Genomic DNA, 19061 nt, shown 5'->3' on the forward strand with positions numbered 1-19061 from the left:
AACTATTGCTCTTTTAAGGTATGCAACACTAAATAGAGATGATTGGCATGATACACCTCACTCTTAGAATGCACTAAAATGTCATCAATGAACACTATGATAAAAAGATTAAGAAACTGATGGAATGCCCGATTCATCAAATCCATGAATGTCGCCGCGGTATTATTCAAATCAAATGACATAACTAAGAACTCAAAGTTCCCATACCAAGTATGAAAAGTTGTCTTAGGGATATCCGCCTCCACAATCTTAAGCTAATGATACCCAGACAGAAGATCTATCTCAGAAAAAAATTTGGCACCTTGCAACTGATCAAACAAATCATCTATCCTTGGAAGAGGATATTTGTTCTTAATAGTCACCTTATTCAACTGCCGATAGTCAATCCACATCTGAAAGGAACCATACATCTTAACGCATGAATAACACTGGTACACCCCACGGAGATACACTAGGATGATATTATCCAAAAGATCCTTAAGTTGCTCCTTGAGTTCCCTTAACTCTATTAGAGTCATTTATAAGGAGGAATAGATATTGGACAAGTGTCCAGAATCAAATCAATCCCATACTCAATCTCCTTATCTGGAGGAACACCAGGACTATCATCAAAAAAGACCTAAAGAAACTCGTTCACCATCAAAACTAAATGTAAAAAAGGACCCTCCATGTTAGACTCTCTAACCTGGACTTAATAATAAAGACACCCTTTAGAGATCAACCTATGAGCTCTAAGATATGATATAAACCATCCCTTAGGATCTAGGGAAGAACCCTCCAACTCAATAACTGGTTCTATCGAAAACCTAAAGAGAACCTTACCTAAGGATGCATGGTGCGAATGTAACTAATCCATCCTAGATGACATTTAAAATCCACCATATCTAATTCAAACAAATCCACCAAGTTCTTCTTAATACAAACAGATACCACACACCCCTATAGACTCTTTTAGCAACCACAGAGTCACTTACCGAGGTACAAATAGAAAAAGTATCTGAAATAACCCCGTGATCAAAAGAAAAATACTTAGCCATAAATGGGGTCACATAAGAGAGAGTGGACCCTATATCAAGTAAATAATAAATATCACTCCTATCGAGTAGTGAGAGTATATTACCAATTCTGGTATGTGCCGGTACCAAAAGCAGAAACATATGCAAAACTAGCACCTTTTGGTGCAGAAGCAGATAATAAAGAAACAGGAACCTTATTCTCTCACAAAGCAACCTTACCAATAGGATAATCTCTAAGCATATCACCTGGCTTACCAAATTTAAAGCACATATCCCTTCCTTCATCCTAAATGCCTCGATGCAATTGACCAGAGAACCTACAAGAAGGATATGATGAAGACAATTGTGCCCCACATACCTGAAATTGAAAACCCGTTGCTCTGAAATTATTTCCAACCTGCCGACGCCTATCACCCAACTGCTTCAGGTAAGGAGCACTAGTTGTGGAGAAGGAACCAAAATCCCATACTTTTTCTTTGTCCACATACCACCATCCTAACTACTTTATTGTTGACCACCTCCTTGGTCAGAGAACCTGAACCTCTTACCTTGCCTTTTACCTATATCAGACTACTTTCTCAATATCATCCCTTGCCTTATCCTATTCCTCGTACCATCAGTACACCATATCCTTTAGCTAGTAGGTAATAAAATTCACCCTTTCCACATTCATGGTCTGCATGAGCCTGAAGAACTTTTCCATTTCATCTAAAAAACCCTAAGGGTCCTCTTCTACCTTAACACTAGTAAAAGTTAGAGAATTCAACTTCATAAACTGGCCAACCCTTGTGGCTTTAGAAGAGGTAACACAAGATGTACCACGCTTAGCCTGAGAAACTACTAATTAAGTATTTATATGAATCGACTGACAAAACTTTGCATTTGTCACATTAGCTTGAGTAGGACTTGAACAAATGGTGGAACTCTAGAACAATCAGAGACTGGACCACTAGACCAAGTATGGATCCTCTGAGTAGAATATGTCCCATAAATATTGTCTCTTGTTGAGATAGATGAGTTTCTGTGAGCTTTAGATCATCGAGGCAAGATTTGAAAGGCGAACAAATAGAATTAGAGAAGATTCCAGGGCTCAGACCCCAAGCTTGAAAATAGAACACAAAGAAGAGAAATATTTCCTAAATGCCTCATAGCCTCTCCATTATCTGTGTGGCATGTTACATACCCTTAAAAGAGACTCTACTCAACACAATTTTGTGGAATCTCAATTGACCATGAACCTAAAGCTTTGATACCAACCTGGTACGACCAGAACTAGGGCCTTGTTATAATGGGCATCCCAAGTCTAACCAGGACTGGGGACTACCCCTATTACCCAACCCAACCATCTAAATGCATACCCAGAGTTTGAGGAATTTTAACATATAATAAGATAACGTAAATATACCAATACAGACTCTAGGATAGGTTCATAACTATTACCAAACCAAGCAAGTCCACCCATCCAGTAACCATACCAAAATCAAAATAATAACCATGTTCTTGTCCATAACATAACATAAAAGGATGGAACAATCATAAATTCTATCAAATAATATAAGCCCCAATAGTAATACCAATACTAAGGCTGACATTGCTACCGTCATCGCCGAATCCAACCTATAGTAGTTCAACAAAGCCTCTAATTGAAAGTAAAATAGTATCCTATTAGGACATGCCCCCAACCATTCCCAAAAATAATGTCAATAAAATAATAAAAGTATGAAAAGACATCAATGATGTAACATTAAGCCTTCCAAAGTATGAAAGCTCACCACTTCAATCCAGCTAAGCTGATCTCGGGTTCAAAAATTAAGAAGGAAGAGTAGAATAGCTGGTTTCGGCATTGCGTGGGAATACAACCACCTTAAGATGGGTTAGCGGGTGAACACTAGCAAGTACTCAGAATAAGGATAAAATAATGCAAACCTTTCAAACCAAGTAAACCAACTATATGCATTTACAACCATACATACGCACATATATATATATATATATAAAACCATGTTGGGAAAGGGAACTGGGTTTAGCATTAATTTAAATCCATTAACCATGGTATATGTAGCTTAACCATCCTATAACCACCCACAGGCTATATGGATCAGTGTGACCCCCTGAATAGGCCCTAATGCATGTAGCCACATGAACCAGAGACCCTATAAGAGTAGGGGATTCCCAAGTATACTTTGCTCTCCATGACACATTTATGCAAGTGTAACTTAAGGGATTCCTGTGTACCCCATAAGTATCATATACGATTAAGATGACCAATCATTATGTCAACAACCATGAGTTTCCAGTTTCCATCCATTAGACTCACACCTTAACAGATAGCTTTTCCAGCCTGCCATTATTTCCCAATTAAAAGGATTATCAAACAACCAAACCACCATTCCATTTATATGTAACCAAGACTATAAGTAGTGTATAATGCCCCGAATCTGGTACCCGGAATGCTACACGGTGCTCATAACCCATGACTGATATCTGTATCTGTATACTACATAATATACTAAATAATGTGGAAACATGAAATAAAAGTCCATAAGGTTCACATAACTAAAGTAAAACATAACATCTAAATAGGGTAAGAAATACCCAAAACAACTGAAATAACAATCTGAACATAATATTCTGGAAAGCCACTAACTGACTGAACTGACTGAGTAAGGAGTTGAAGGGACATGTCCCCAACTAACTCTAACTAATAAACTAATTAATAAGATAATAGGGAATTAATCATGTCCTCGAAACATGAGGACTCACTTCTAACTCTATCTGTGGATATCTGGAATCTACTATTGCTCTGAAGCTCATGTCTCTGTACCTATGATATAAGACACCATAGCGTAAATGCATCAGTACTTTGAGTGTATTGGTATGTATGTGAGGTAGGTTGAATGCATGGGGTTCATATGCATAAACAATAATAATAACTAACTAACTATCATGAGCATGAGAATACATGCATGAGACATAACAACTGACGCTAATACTATAATAACATGATTACTGAATCTAAATATAACGGATAACATGAGTGACTGTATCTGACTGTTCTGAATCTGAGGGAACTATCTGAGTTCCCTACAGTATATGAGTTGACTTTATCTGACAGTCATAAATTCTGAAGAACTATCTGAGTTCTTTTATTGAGACTGATTTTGAGACTGTGGGTGGTAGTCATCTAATCGACATGCCCAAATAATACATTATATCTGAATTAGGGTCCAATCTATGCCCTGATTGGAAGAGTGTCAATACCGCACCACTAGTAAGAGTGAACCTAATATAATAGGTAACTCTAGTGAGAACAGTGGGAACCCTCATATAGCAGGTGAAGCCACCTTATCTACCCTCATATAGCAGGCTGTAATGTCTTAACCTATGCTTGCTACATAGTTCTAGAATGCAAAGATTGCTTCTTAGAATCACACCCTCATATAACAGGTGAGTTCCCATCCTTGGGTTCTCTTAGTGCTAATTTCTACTCCCATCTGAATACACACTGAACATGATTTACTAAACTAAACATGGACTGAGTTATTGAATTCCGTTGACTGATGAAATACTACCGATATCTGACAACTAAGTGACATGGAGATTTCTTGATTCATAAGACTGCTTGAAGTCTAAGAATTCATAGCTTGACTAAGATTATCATGAAAATATGACGTGGCTCTAGGCACACAACTAATATTTCGGGTACAAGTACCCCAGGACTCGATAGAAGTGAACTGATGAAGAATGACTTTATTAAGTACAAGACCCACATCAATAATACATAATTTAATAAGTTGTGGATTTCACAAAGTACATAGTTATCATACTATCTAACATGGACGAGAATGCTGATAATTATATCATAATCTCATATTCTAATATCATGGCCTTTCCGACAACATACACATTTCACAATGATAGCATGGAAGCCATTTAAACATAGAAGGATGACAAGCATATCACATTTAGATTATGTCTTGAGCTATAAAACATGATTTCTATTTTTTCAAGCATTTTATCAACAACCTTGCATGCACAACTTAGGGTATAAGTGAATTCATCAAATTACACATCATAAGCAACTAAATTCAAGGATTTTATCTTGCATGATAAGATAATATCATGATAAACACATAGATTCCAACTTTGAAATCAATCAACATCAACAACGTGATTATAAATAACCCACAACATAAATACCATGATTTATCCATAAAACAAGGTTCTTAAGCTTCATGGATGGAAGGAATCCATTAATGAACACAACACATACCTTAGTTCATGATTTTGTGAAGATTAATAGTGAAACTTTCTGGAAATTGAATCTTCTATGAACACCCTAGCTAGTTCTTGAGAGAAACTTGAGAGAAACTAGTATATTTTGAGTGAAAAATTGTTGAATCACGTGTTAAAGGGTTTAAATAGGGGTGGGAAGTTGACCCTTTTAACCCATGGACATGTCATTTAATTTCAGTAGAAATTTCCCGAATTGAACCCTTGGCGTGATGTGGAGTTATAGCATCATGTCACTAGATTTTGACAGTTGGAAAATTGAGGGATAACGCGATACGGAGCCATTGCATTGCCCCTTATTTTGCGACTTGGAACTTTGGTGCAACCTGGAGGAAATTGCGCTGAGACACTTGAAAAGGACAATTGCCATTTTATCTTGTGGCGCGGTGCGACACTGACCAATATGGCACTATTTTATGATGTGAACTTGAAATAGTCATAACTTCTTACTTGGTTATTGGATTTAGAAAAATTTTATATTGATGTAAAGGTTATTGAATTATTCACAGAAGAAAAATTATAATCTTGAAAATACCATATGTACAAAAGTGGATTCATCTTTCAAAGTAAGTTTCTAATATTCTTGAGATAATTTTAAGCTAGGATAAAGTATGGGGTATTACAATATCTCCCTCTTGAGAACATTCATCCTCGAATGAGACTAAAAATGAGGGGAGTAGATAACCAACGTACATACTGAACATGAATAACTGGAACATGACCTCATGACTGACATAACTGATAACTGAACATATCATACTGAACATGCATATCTGATGCATGTGTAACTGATTCATGAATGCATGACTGGGTGTTATTAGGAACTAAGTTTCTACCAATAAGAATACATGTTTGATGTATAATTATATAACTGAACCGATATATGAATTCATGACTGAATATGCAATGGTACTTGATACTAAGTCTATGATGAACACTGAACATGAAACTGAGTAAGCTTAAGGAGAACTGTTACCTTGAGCTTGATCTAAGTTGGTAGAGAAGAGGTGAGGATACTTGGTATAAATATCTATTCTGCTTCCCAAGTATCTCCCTCGATGGACTGATTTCACCAAAGAACTTTAACTAGAGGGACTTCTTTGTTCCTCAATCTACCAGTCTAATAGTCTAGGATTTTGACTGTAATCTCTTCATAAGAGAGGTTGTTCTGAATATCGATGCTCTGAATAGGGACTACAACTACTGGGTCACCTATACACTTCATGAGCAAGGAGACATGGAAGACTGGATGAACTGAGGCTAGATTTGAAGGCAATTTGAGGTCATAAGCTACCTTGCTGAATCGACAGAGAATCTTGAAGGGATCGATATATCAGGGACTAAGTTTCCCTTTCTTGACAAAACACTTTACTCTTTTTATGGGAGAGATCTTTAGATAGATATAGTCACCAATCTCAAACTCAAGATCTTTTCTACAAACATCTGAATAAGACTTCTGTCGGCTCTGAGCAGCCCAGAGTCTTTATCTAATCAACTGGACTTTTTCTAAGGCATCTAATACCAAGTCAGGCCTTACAACTGAGGCCTCACTAACTTTGAACCAACCAATTAGAGATCACTGTAGAGAGCTTCAAACAAAGCCATATGAATACTGGAATTATAGCTGCTGTTGTATGCAAACTCAATCAAAGGCAAGTTGTCATCACAACTACCCTTGAAATCAATTGCACACGCCCTTAGCATATCTTATAGAGTTTGAATGATCCTTTCTACTTGACCATATGTCAGAGGATGGAAGGCTGTATTGAGATGAACATAGGTACCAAGACCCTTTTGGAATGCTTTCTAGAAAGAAGAGGTGAACTGGGTACCTCTATCTAAGATAATAGATAGCAAAATACTGTACAATCTGACCAACTCCCTGATATAGAGTTTGGCGTAATCCTCGGCTGAATAAGAGGTATAGATTGGAAAGAAATGGGCTGATTTTGTCAATCTATCTATAATGACTCAGACTGAATCATGCTAATGATGAGTTCGAGGCAAACCTATCACGAAGCCCATGTTATCTTCTTCCCACTTCCAAGTAGGAATAATGAACTCCTGCATAGGACCACTAGTCTTTTGATGCTCTATCTTAACCTGCTAATATGTAGAGCACATAGTCATACACTCTGCAATATCTCTCTTTATCCCACTCCACTAATAGACTTCTTGCAAGTAGCGGTACATCTTTATGGCCCATGGATGAATAGAGCAGCATGCACCATGCGTGTCTTCAAGAATTCACTGCCTTAAGTCATTTATACCTAGAACTCAGAGATGACCTTGACAACGCAAAACACCATCTCCTTCTTGGGATAAAACCTCTACTTTCTAATCCTAAATTGACTCTTTTAACTCGACAAGGTTGGGATCTCTATCTTGATTTTCTTTTACCTCAAAAATAAGAGATGATTGTGAACTACTCTGAACCCATATATCACCCTTATCTATATCGACTAAGCAAACGCCTAGTCTGGAAAGCTGATATACTTCCTGAGCTAACTTCTTCTTACTTGCATCCACATTAGCAACACTACCCATAGACAGTCTACTAAGAGTGTTGGCCACTATATTGGCCTTACCTGGTGAAAGATAAAACTCATGTCATAATCTTTCAAGAGCTCTAACCACCTTCTCTGACAAAGATTGAGATCTTTCTGAGAAAAGACATACTGAAGACTCTTCTGATCTGTGAAGACATCTACATGAACTCCATAGAGATAATACCTCCAAATCTTCAAGTCAAAGACCTTACTATGCTGCATGAGGACACAACCCAAAACTACTATGGATGCATCACAATATACTATGAACCCATCTGGACCATCTGGAAGAGCTAAAAATGGAGCTGAGGTGAGTCGAGTCTTCAACTCCTGAAAACTCTTCTCACAAGGATTCTACCACTGAAACTTGATTTTCTTCTGAGTTAATTTAAACATTGGGGATGTAATAGAAGAAAATCCCTCAATAAACCATCTATAATAGCCAACCAAACCTAAGAAACTCATAATATCTAATGGAGAGACAGGGTAAGGACAGTTTCTGACTGCTTTTGTCTTTTGAGGATCTACTCTAATTCTATCACCAGAAATGATGTGACCAAGGAATGCTACTAACTTTAGCCAAAACTTGTACTTACTAAATTTGGCAAATAGCTGATGATCTCTAAGAGTCTGAAGTACTATCCTGAGATGGTCTACATGATCACGCTCACTGTGGGAATAGACCAGAATATCATATATGAATACTATAATGACATGTCCAAGTAATGCTTGAACACATGATTTATCAAGTCTATGAAAGCGGATAGGGCATTGGTAAGACCAAATGACATGACTAGAAATTCAAAGTGACTATACCGAGTTTGGAAAGTAGATTTTGGAATGTCACATTCCCTAACTTTGAGCCGATGATAACCGAATCTGAGATCTATCTTAGAGAAATAACTAACACCTTGAAGTTCGTCAAACAAGTCATCAATTCTAGGAAGAGGATACTTGTTCTTGACCATGACCTTATTGAGCTGACAGTAGTCTATACACATTCTAAGAGAACCGTCTTTCTTGCGCATGAATAATACTAGAGCGCCTTATGGCGAAATGCTGGGTCTGATGAATCCCTTATCTAACAGATCCTTCAACTATTCCTTCAGATCTTTGAGTTCTACTAGTGCTATTCTATATGGTAGAATAGAGATAGGTTGAGTATCTAGAAGAAGATCAATACCAAAGTCTATTTCCCTTTTGAGAGAAATTCCTGGAAGATCTTCGGGAAAAATATCTGAATATTCATTCACTATTGGGACTGATTCAAGACTGGGAGTTTTGGAACTAGTGTCCTTAACTCAAATAAGATGATAGATACATCCTTTAGATATCATTTTTTATGCCTGAAGGTACCAAACAAGCCGACCTCTGAAAGTGGATACACTACCCTTCCACACTAGGATGGGTTTATTTGGAAACTTAAATTGGACTATTTTGTTTCTGCAGTCAACTATGGCATAACAGGAATGAATCCAATCCATGCCGAGAATGATATCAAAATTAGTTATCTCTAATTCAATTAAGTGTGTTGTGGTGACTTTCTGAGATATCATAATCGGGCTATTTTTGTATACCCACCAGGATATGATGGTTTTAACCACTGGGGTAGAGACTGAAAAAGGCTCTGCTAGAATTTTAGGACTGACTCCAAAATGGACTGCTATATAAGGAGTGGCAGAAGACAAAGAAGCTCCTAGATCTAACATAGCGTAAACATGCATATGGAAGATCTATAACATACTGGTAACCACATCAGGAGAATTTTCCTAATCTTTTTGGGACTGAAAAGCATAGATATAATTTGGGCGATACCCACTAGTAGAACTAGAGGTGGCACCCTGCTAATTTTGGCGATCCGACTGAGCTGAGGAGCGACTCTGTTGACCCTGAGGACCTGACTGAAGGCAGTCTCTGACTTTATGTCCTGGCTTGCCATATCCAAAACAAATACCACTTCCAACTCTGCAAATACCCTGATAGTGCTTACCATAAGTCTAGCAAAGAAGATAGGTGCGGGCACTTCTAACACTACCCTGGGACTTAGAGCGTAGCTTTCTATCTTTTTTACCCTCTCTAAACTTAGGAACTGGAGCACTGGCTAAAGAAAGAGCTAGAACTGATGACTTAGGACAAAACTGAGAACGGTTTCCTCCTTCTGACTTAGGCTGAGCAAAGTTGAAACTACCTGTCTTTGCTCTATTATTATGATTCTCCCTCATTTTAATCTTCTGGTCCCCTATCTGCTGAGCATGAGTCATAAGCTCGGCTAAAGTTATGTTACTATTCAGCGTGGCAGATCTACACTCATTAACCAAGCTATCATTCACCCCTGAAATGAACTTACTCATCTTTGGCCTGCTATCTGCAACTATATGAGGGGCATATCTGGCTAATTAAGTAAACTTAAGAGAATACTCTTTCACTATCATATTACCCTACCTAAGGTTGATGAATTCTAGATCCTTAGCTTCTCTAAGCTCTAGGGGAAAGAATCTATCAAGGAGCGCTGAAGCAAACTCCTCCCATTCAACTAACCCTTCATCGTCTGCCCTCTCTAACTTTCATTACTTGAACTAAGTATGAGCCACATCCTGCAATTGATATACAGCTAGCTTAGCACTCTCACTAAACTTAACCCCCATTATGTTTGTAATCTTCTGCACTCGATCTAGAAATTTCTGAGAGTCCTTATCTGTCTTAGACCCAAGAAAGGATGGAGGATTCATTCGGTAAAGTCCTAAATCCTGATCAGCTAAATTGGCCACTGGGTTGGCTGGAATGATAGCTGGTCGTTCATTCTGAGCAGCAACTAACTGAGCAAGAGTAGTGAATACGGCTCTGAACTCCGCATGAGAAACATATTCATCCAAGGAATCTTCTTGGATAGGCTGAGTTCTTCTCTTAGGAGGTATATTCTAAAATAAGAACAAGAAACGGATTAGACTGAGAGATTTGATTGAGATTATACTCACTGGAACGATATGAAAACTAAAAGAAGGGAAATTATTCCTAAATCATCTTATAGACTCTTGCACATACATGTGGTGCACAATACACCCATGTACAAAACTTTACTAGATGCGGCTTTCAGACTTCCTAGGACTCTATTGAACCTTAGGCTCTGATACCAAGTTTGTAACGTCCAAAATCTAGTACCGAGAATGCTATACGGTGCTCATGACCTCGAAGGACCACAAGCTAACCCATAACTGATATCTGTACCTGTATAGTGCATAATATACTGAATAATGTGGAAATATGAACTAAAAGTCCATAAGGTTCACATTACTAAAGTAAAACATAACATCAAAATGGGGTATGAAATACCCAAAACAATTGAAATAACTGTCTGAACATAATAGTCTGGAAACTGTCTAACTGACAGAACTATTTGAGTAAGGAGTTGATGGGACATGTCTCCAACTAACTCCAACTAATAAACTAATTAATGAGATAATAGGGAAATAATCACGTTCTCAAAAGTTAAGGACTCATTCTTAACTCTATCTACAGATATGGGGAATCTACTATTGCTCTGGAGCTCGTGTCTCTGACCCTATGGTATAAGACACTATAGTGAAAATGCATTAGTACTTTGAATGTACTGGTATGAATGTGAGGTAGGCTGAATGCATGGGGTTCATATGCATGAACAATAATAATAGCTAACTGACTACATGAGCATGATAATACATGCATAAGACATAACAACTGATACTAATACTGTGATAACATGATTACTGAATTTGAATATAACTGATAACATAAGTGACAGTATCTGATAGTCCTAAATTTGATGGAACTATCAGAGTTTTATACTGTATCTGAGTTGACTGTAACTGACAGTCCTGAATTTTGAAGAACTATCTAAGTTCTTTTACTGATACTATTATGGAGACTGTAGGAGGTAGTCATCTAAACAACATGCCCTAAATAATGCATTATAGCTGAATTAGGGTCTAATTAAAGCCCTGATTGGAGGGGTGTCAATAACATACCACTAGTAAGGACAACATGTGAGTGACCCTAATATAACAGGTAACTCTAGTGAGAATGGTGGAACCCTCATATAGTTGGCTAAGACACCTTATCTACCCTCATATAGCATACAATAATGTCTCAACTTATTCTACCTAAATAGTTTTGGAACACAAGGATTGCTTCTAAGAATCACACCCTCATATAACAGGCGAGTTCCCATCTATGGGTTCACTCGGTGCTAATTTCTACTCCCATCTGAATAGACACTGAACACGATTTATTGAACTGAACATTAACTAAGTTACTGAATTCTGTTGACTGACGAAATACTACTGAATCTAACAACTGACTGAGTTCATGAGATCCTGGAGATTTCTTGAGTCATAAGACTGTCTGAAGTCTAAGGATCCATAGCTTGACTGAGAGTATCGTGAAAACATAACATAGCTCTAGGCACACAGCTAATGTTTTGGGTACAAGCACCCCTCGGACTCGATAGAAGGGAACTAACGAAGTCTGACTTTATCAAGTACAAGACCCATATCAACAATACATAATTTAATAAGTTGTGGATTTCACGAAGTACAGTGTTATCATACTATCTAGCATGGACGAGAATGCTAATAATCATATCATAATCTCAAAGTCTTATATCATGGAAATTCTAACAATATTCACATTTCACAATGATAGCATGAAAGCCATTTAAACATAGGAGGATGACAAGCATGTCACATTTAGCTTATGTCTTGAGTTATAAAGTATGATTTCTATTTTTCAAGCATTTTATCAACCACCTTGCATGCACAACTTAGGGCATAAGTGAATTCATCAAATTACATATCATAAGCAACTAAATTCATGGATTTTATCTTGTATGGTAACATAATATCATGATAAACACACAAATATTCCAACTTTAAAATCAATCAACATCAACAACATGATTACAAATAACCCACAACATAAATACCATGATTTATAGATAAAACAAAGTTCTTGAGCTTCATGGATGGAAGGAATCCATGAATGAGCACAACGCATACCTTAGTTTGTGATTTCGTGAAGATTGATGGTGAAACTTTCGTCAAATTGGATCTTCTATGAAAACCCTAGCTTGTTATTGAGAGAAACTTGAGAGAAACCAGTATATTTTGGGTGAAAAGTGGCTGAATCACATGTTAAAGAGCTTAAATAGGGGTGAAAAGTTGACCCTTTTAAACCTGGATGCATCATTTAATTTCAGTGAAAATTTCCCGAATAGGACCCTTGGCGCGACGCGGCACTATCGCACCGTATCACTGAATTTTGACAATTAGAAAATTGAGGGATGGAGCAATGCGGAGCCATCGCATTGCCCCTTCTTTTGTGACCTAGAACTTTAGCGCGACGCAGATAAAATCATGCTGAGACACTGGAAAAGAACAATTACCATTTTAGCTTATGGCGCGGTGCACCACTGACCAATATAGCGCTGCTTTAAGATCTGAACTTGAAATAGTCATAACTTCTTACCTGGTTATCGGATTTAGGTGAATTTCATATCGATGGAAAGCTTATTAAATTTCCCATATGAAAAAAAAGTTAAAATCTTGAAAATATCATATTTATAAAAGTGGATTCATCTTTCAAAGTAAGTTTCTAACATTCTTGAGAAGATTTTTAGCTTGGAAAAAGTACGGGGTTTACAATGTGGTAACATTATAAAGACTATATCTTGTAAGCAATGTATTTGGCCATTATTTTTAAGAAGAAGGAATTCCTATATACACATAGATTGCATTATTAAGTTGACTTGGAGGAATCTCATGTATCCCACAAGATGTTTTTTATTAAGTTTGCTTTAGGGATTCTCTCTTACCCCACAAGTCCTTCTATTAAACCAAACATAACCAAAAAGAACTTACCATTTAGTCATTCCAAACCATTTAAACTATTTATACCATTTAGGGTTCCATTACCAAGTTAAACAATGCAATAGTTCCATTAAAAGTCCAACAATTTAGTAAAAGCATTCTCATAGTCCTTTATTCAAACACATTGGGGCCATAGTTTTTTAAAACCAAATCCAAGTACCAATTAACCATTCTGATACAACCAAATTTCCACACTACAATTAAAACATGTAAATCCATAATTAAAATATAAGAAAACCATGACCAATCATTTATAACCAAAACCCCATCATATATTTGAAAACCCAAAACCATACAACAATTATACCATGAAAATAATTCATAAAATATTCCTTTAGCTGGAACTAACAATGAGGTTGAAGTATCTTACCTTAGATTAATAAGAATATAGAAAGAAATCACTAATGTGAGCCTTAATTGACCACTTTAAAAGAAACCCTAGCTTTTGCTAAAACCAAGAGTTTTGAGAGATTTTAAGAGAGTATAGAGTATTTAATTGATCATAAATAGGTTAAATAAAACCCCAAAAGGTGTTTTAGGTTGTGGGGTGCTAAGGAGTTATAAGCGAAAATGTCCAGATTACCCTTAACTTAAAATGTATTAAAGTCCCATAGGAGGGTACGACCACCCTATCCATCCGTACCTTAGGGCACTAGTGTTACCCTAACTCATACCCTAGGCCTCACCTTAGAACCCCATACTAGTCAAAATACGACCATGTAATACCAAATCATACCCTAAGGTACAAAAGTATCCTACAACCCATACCTTTGGTAGAATGTGATTAAGGACACACTGATTAACATATGAGTTAGCTTCATATGACTCCTACCCTAACATACAACATGTATGTTCTCCACTCGTACCTTGGACAGAAACCTATCCCCACTACACTATTTAAGGTAAGACTAAGACCCTCCTAAACCATATCATGGCATACAACTAGTACCCCTAGTCGTATGATTTTTAGTGAGTTCAAAACTCAGGAAATTTTTAAGGACGAAAACCCAAGGTGTTTTATCCACGTGTTGGATGAGGTTCTTGAGGTATGAGTTTTATTTTCCTCTTGTTTTATTTTGAAAATTTTCATATGATTTTGGTGAATTCTTTCTATTATCGTGCTAATAATATCCTAACTCCTCATTCAATGATTTTTATTTCTGACTCTCCCGCATTGGCAATGTTAATTTTTGACTTGAATTGTGTTTAGGGATGTTAAAATGGTAATTTAGAAAAGTTTTAGAATTTTTGGAAGGGGTTCGGGGTCATTTTGGGACCTCTGGGTACTAAGGATCTGCAATATTAGTGTACCACGAAGTTTAGCCTGCACGATATTAGCGTGGAATGAGGCTACCCTCCGCGATAATAGTGTGTCATGTCAATGTTTTAATTTCATCTAGTGTTTGTTTTTTTTACTTGGGATAAAGGGATTTTGGTATTTTGACCCCTTTTACGACCATTAAACACAAAATAAACTCATTCCCTTCAATTTTCAAAGAGCAAATCATTCTCCTTCTTTCTCAAACTTAAAACCGAAAAGCATTCAAGGGTTTTCTAGTGAATTCATCATCCAGGCTCTAAACTACAAATAATTTTCAATTACTTGTGCATTTTAGGAGTGTATCTCATTCACAAACTTTAATTTTACATTGTGGAACATATTTAATCATTCTCCATGTGTTTTGAGTTGATGGGATTGAAATTGGGTTAAGGGGTTTTGATTGGTATCACTTGAATACTTTTCCAATGATTTAAATTGATGATTTAAGCTTTAAATTTTTAGTTTTTGGACTGATTGGGTGCATTTTTATGGAATTGGAATGGGGAATATGTGTTTCCCCAAATTGATGAATTTTGTCTTGGTAATTGAATTAACCCAACCCACTTTGTAATTTTTTTTAAACATGCATAATTCATAATTCCACTTATTCATGAACCCGCTGCATTGCATTAATGGATAATTTGTTATAACGGATTTAAAAGGGCCTTGGCAGCCATGGATTGATTATAAATGGAACTTGGGAGTTGATTTGGTTAAATGATTTTGGTTTGGAATAATTGGATTAGCTTCAATCATAATTGGTATGACGATACGAAGTGGTAAATGCCTTAATATAAGACTCCTGTGTAATGGTTGGGATTATGTGCAAACTATTTTAAATTATGCTTACAGGAAATTGTGTTGCTCATCGTGAAAGTGTATTCCTGGGGGAGCTAACACTGGAAACTAAGTTTATCATTAGGGTTGTCCATATGATCGTGTGCTTAGTTCATACATTATATTTTGGAATAGATATAGACTTGGTGTCTTTATCCCTTCCTTTAGATTCCTTGGTTCGTACGGCTAACACACACTAGGGTTCTTTCAATTAGAGAAGATGAACCCATATAGCCCATGTGTTTCTTTAGGACGGGGCTAGCTATATAGTTTAGGTTAATGGTTTAAAGCCTCACGTTTATGACCCTTATCCCTATCCTGGCATCCTATATATGTATATATAATTATTGTGCTCATGGTTTTGACTGGTTTATGGCATTGACATTATTTTATGACTTTCCTTGAGTTACATGATAGTTCTTATCCCATTGACTTTCCCTAGATGGTACATCATTTCATGATATAGGTTCTGAAGAGTTTTCTATTGCTCTTGTGCAATGTTAGATGTCTGAGTACTCTTGTGGATTTTCTATGTAGTGGTGAGCCTCCATATCTTTGAAGGCATAGTCATTTTGCTAGTTTTAGTACTATTTTAGTATTTTGGATTTGATTTTGGTCATAGTCCGGGCATGTCCCTACTCAGTTGGTATTCTGGTTTTAAAGGCTTTTTTGGACAAGTGTAGGTTGGTCGTTGTTTTGACTATTAGTTTTCATTTGAGTTATCTATTTATCTTCTTATTACTATTTGGTTGTCTTTTGATGTATTATTTTATTATGTTCTAGATGTTAGGATAAGGGGGTGGTCTCGAGCTCACGATGGGCTTGAGATACCCATCCCGACTAAGCCCTAGGTTAGGTCATGACAAAAATGGTGTAGTGACACTACTAGGTTGTGGAATGATTGTTGATCTTTATCTATCAATTACACTATTATGACTGTCATATTGTTATTATAAGCCTTAAATTTTTTATTCTCGACTTTTAGGCCATTTTCCACCAAGTTAACCCATTACTTATAGCTTCGGACTATGGTTTGGCTTACTTACTAGTGGGATATAGTAAGTGCCATCATGACTCATAATCAGGTCATGACACTCTGAGAAATTTAGATAGAAGCCAAAAAACCTGTATTCACCGTCTTCCGAATCAAGGTGTTCGCTACCACGTTCGACTTGCCCGCATGATTCAAAATAGAGATGCCATATTCCATAACCAACTCCATCCATCTATGCTGCTAGAATTAAGCTCTCTTTGGGTCATAAGATATTGAAGACTATAATGATCCATGAATATCTCACAATACATTCCATAAAGATATTGTCTCCAAGTATCAAGCATGAAAACTAGCACCACTAACTCCAAATCATGAGTGAGGTAGGTTTACTCATTCATCTTTAATTGCCTTGATGCATTAGCAATAACTTGACCTGCTATTGCAACACACAACCTAAACTAAATCCAGATGCATCACAATACATAGTGAATCCCTCACCCTCATTAAGAAGAGACAATATATGGCTGAAGTAAGAAATACCTTGAGCTATCCAAAGCTCGACTCACAATTCTCAAACCACCAGAAAGGAACACCTTCTAAGTCAATCTGGTCATCGGTGCTGTAATTGCAACAAAGCTCTCAATGAACTATCTATTGTAGCTGACCAAACCAATGAAGCTACAAACCTCAAACGGAGATGCAGGCCAGGTCAAATCATGAATACCCTCTATCATTACTGGGTCTACAAATATCTTATCCGAAGACAACAATGTCTAAGGAATGTCACCAAATAAAGCCAAAACTCACACTTAGAGAATTGGAAAAAAGCCTATGATCTCTCAAAATCTATAGCATAATCTTCAAATGTTGCATACACTCCTCTCTACTCCTCAAATACACAAGGATGTCATTGATGAACACAACCATAAAAGAATCCAAATAAGGCCTGAGCACGTGGTTCATCAAATCCATAAATGTGATTAGGGCATTGGTCAATCCAAAAGACATCACTAGGAACTCATAATGACCATAAAAGTTCCTAAAGGTTGTCTTTAAGATATCCTCAACTTGAATCATCAATTTATTCTAATCTAATATCAAGTTAATCTTAGAAAGCACCAATACACCTTAAACCAGGACAAACAAATCATCAATATGAGGCATAAGGTATTAGTTCTTCACTGTCACCTTATTATGCTGCTTATAGTTAATACATATATGCATGGAAACATCTTTTTTTTTCATAAAAAACATAGGAACTCCATAAGGAGACATACTCGGTCTAATGGAACGCCTATAAAGAAGGTCCTAAAGCTGAGAATTTAGCTTCTTAAGCTCTACAAGAACCATATAGTAAGGAGCCATAGAGATAGTTCGGTTGTCGACGCAAGATCAATAACAAACTTAATATCATATTCAGGAGAAAAACCAGGTAGATTAGTAGGGAAAACATTAGGAAACCCACAAACTATTAGAATAGAGTCAAGTGATAGACTCTCCACACTAACATCATGAATATAAGCGACATAAGAATTGGAACCCCTCAAAAAAAGTCTCCTATCCCGAATATAGGAAATAACCCCCTTCAGCTCGCGAATAATATCTCCCAACCACATAAGTGAGGGTATGCTAGGCATAGCTAAGGTAACAGTCTTGGTAAAATAATCAAAGACCCATGATAGTCGGATAACTAGACCATGCCTATAATAACATAAAATCCCCTATATCTAACATAATAAAATGAGCTTGAGTATCAAACTCTCAAATAGTCACAACACATGATCTATACTCCCGATCCACTACAAAGGAATCATCCACGAAATTAGATACATATAATATAATAAATAATGAGTCCCTAGATAATGCTAACCATGGGGAATAATAAGAAGACACATAAGATTAGGTGGATCCTAGATCAAATAAAGTGAAAGACAATTGATTCCATATAAAGATTATACCTGTAATCATAATATTCAATGAATCAACCTCAGTTCTAGCAAGTACGACATGTTACTGATTATGCTTGCTACCTTTCTTGGATCCTAACTAATCTTCTATCCTACTTACCTAAAAACCTCCTTGACCACCCTGAGGACTACCTCGATGCCATGCACACATCTCTAGCTGTAAGCGAAATTGGCCAAATTAGAG

The sequence above is a fragment of the Capsicum annuum genome, chromosome 8, assembly GCF_002878395.1.
Source record: "Capsicum annuum cultivar UCD-10X-F1 chromosome 8, UCD10Xv1.1, whole genome shotgun sequence".
Lineage (NCBI taxonomy): Eukaryota > Viridiplantae > Streptophyta > Magnoliopsida > Solanales > Solanaceae > Capsicum > Capsicum annuum.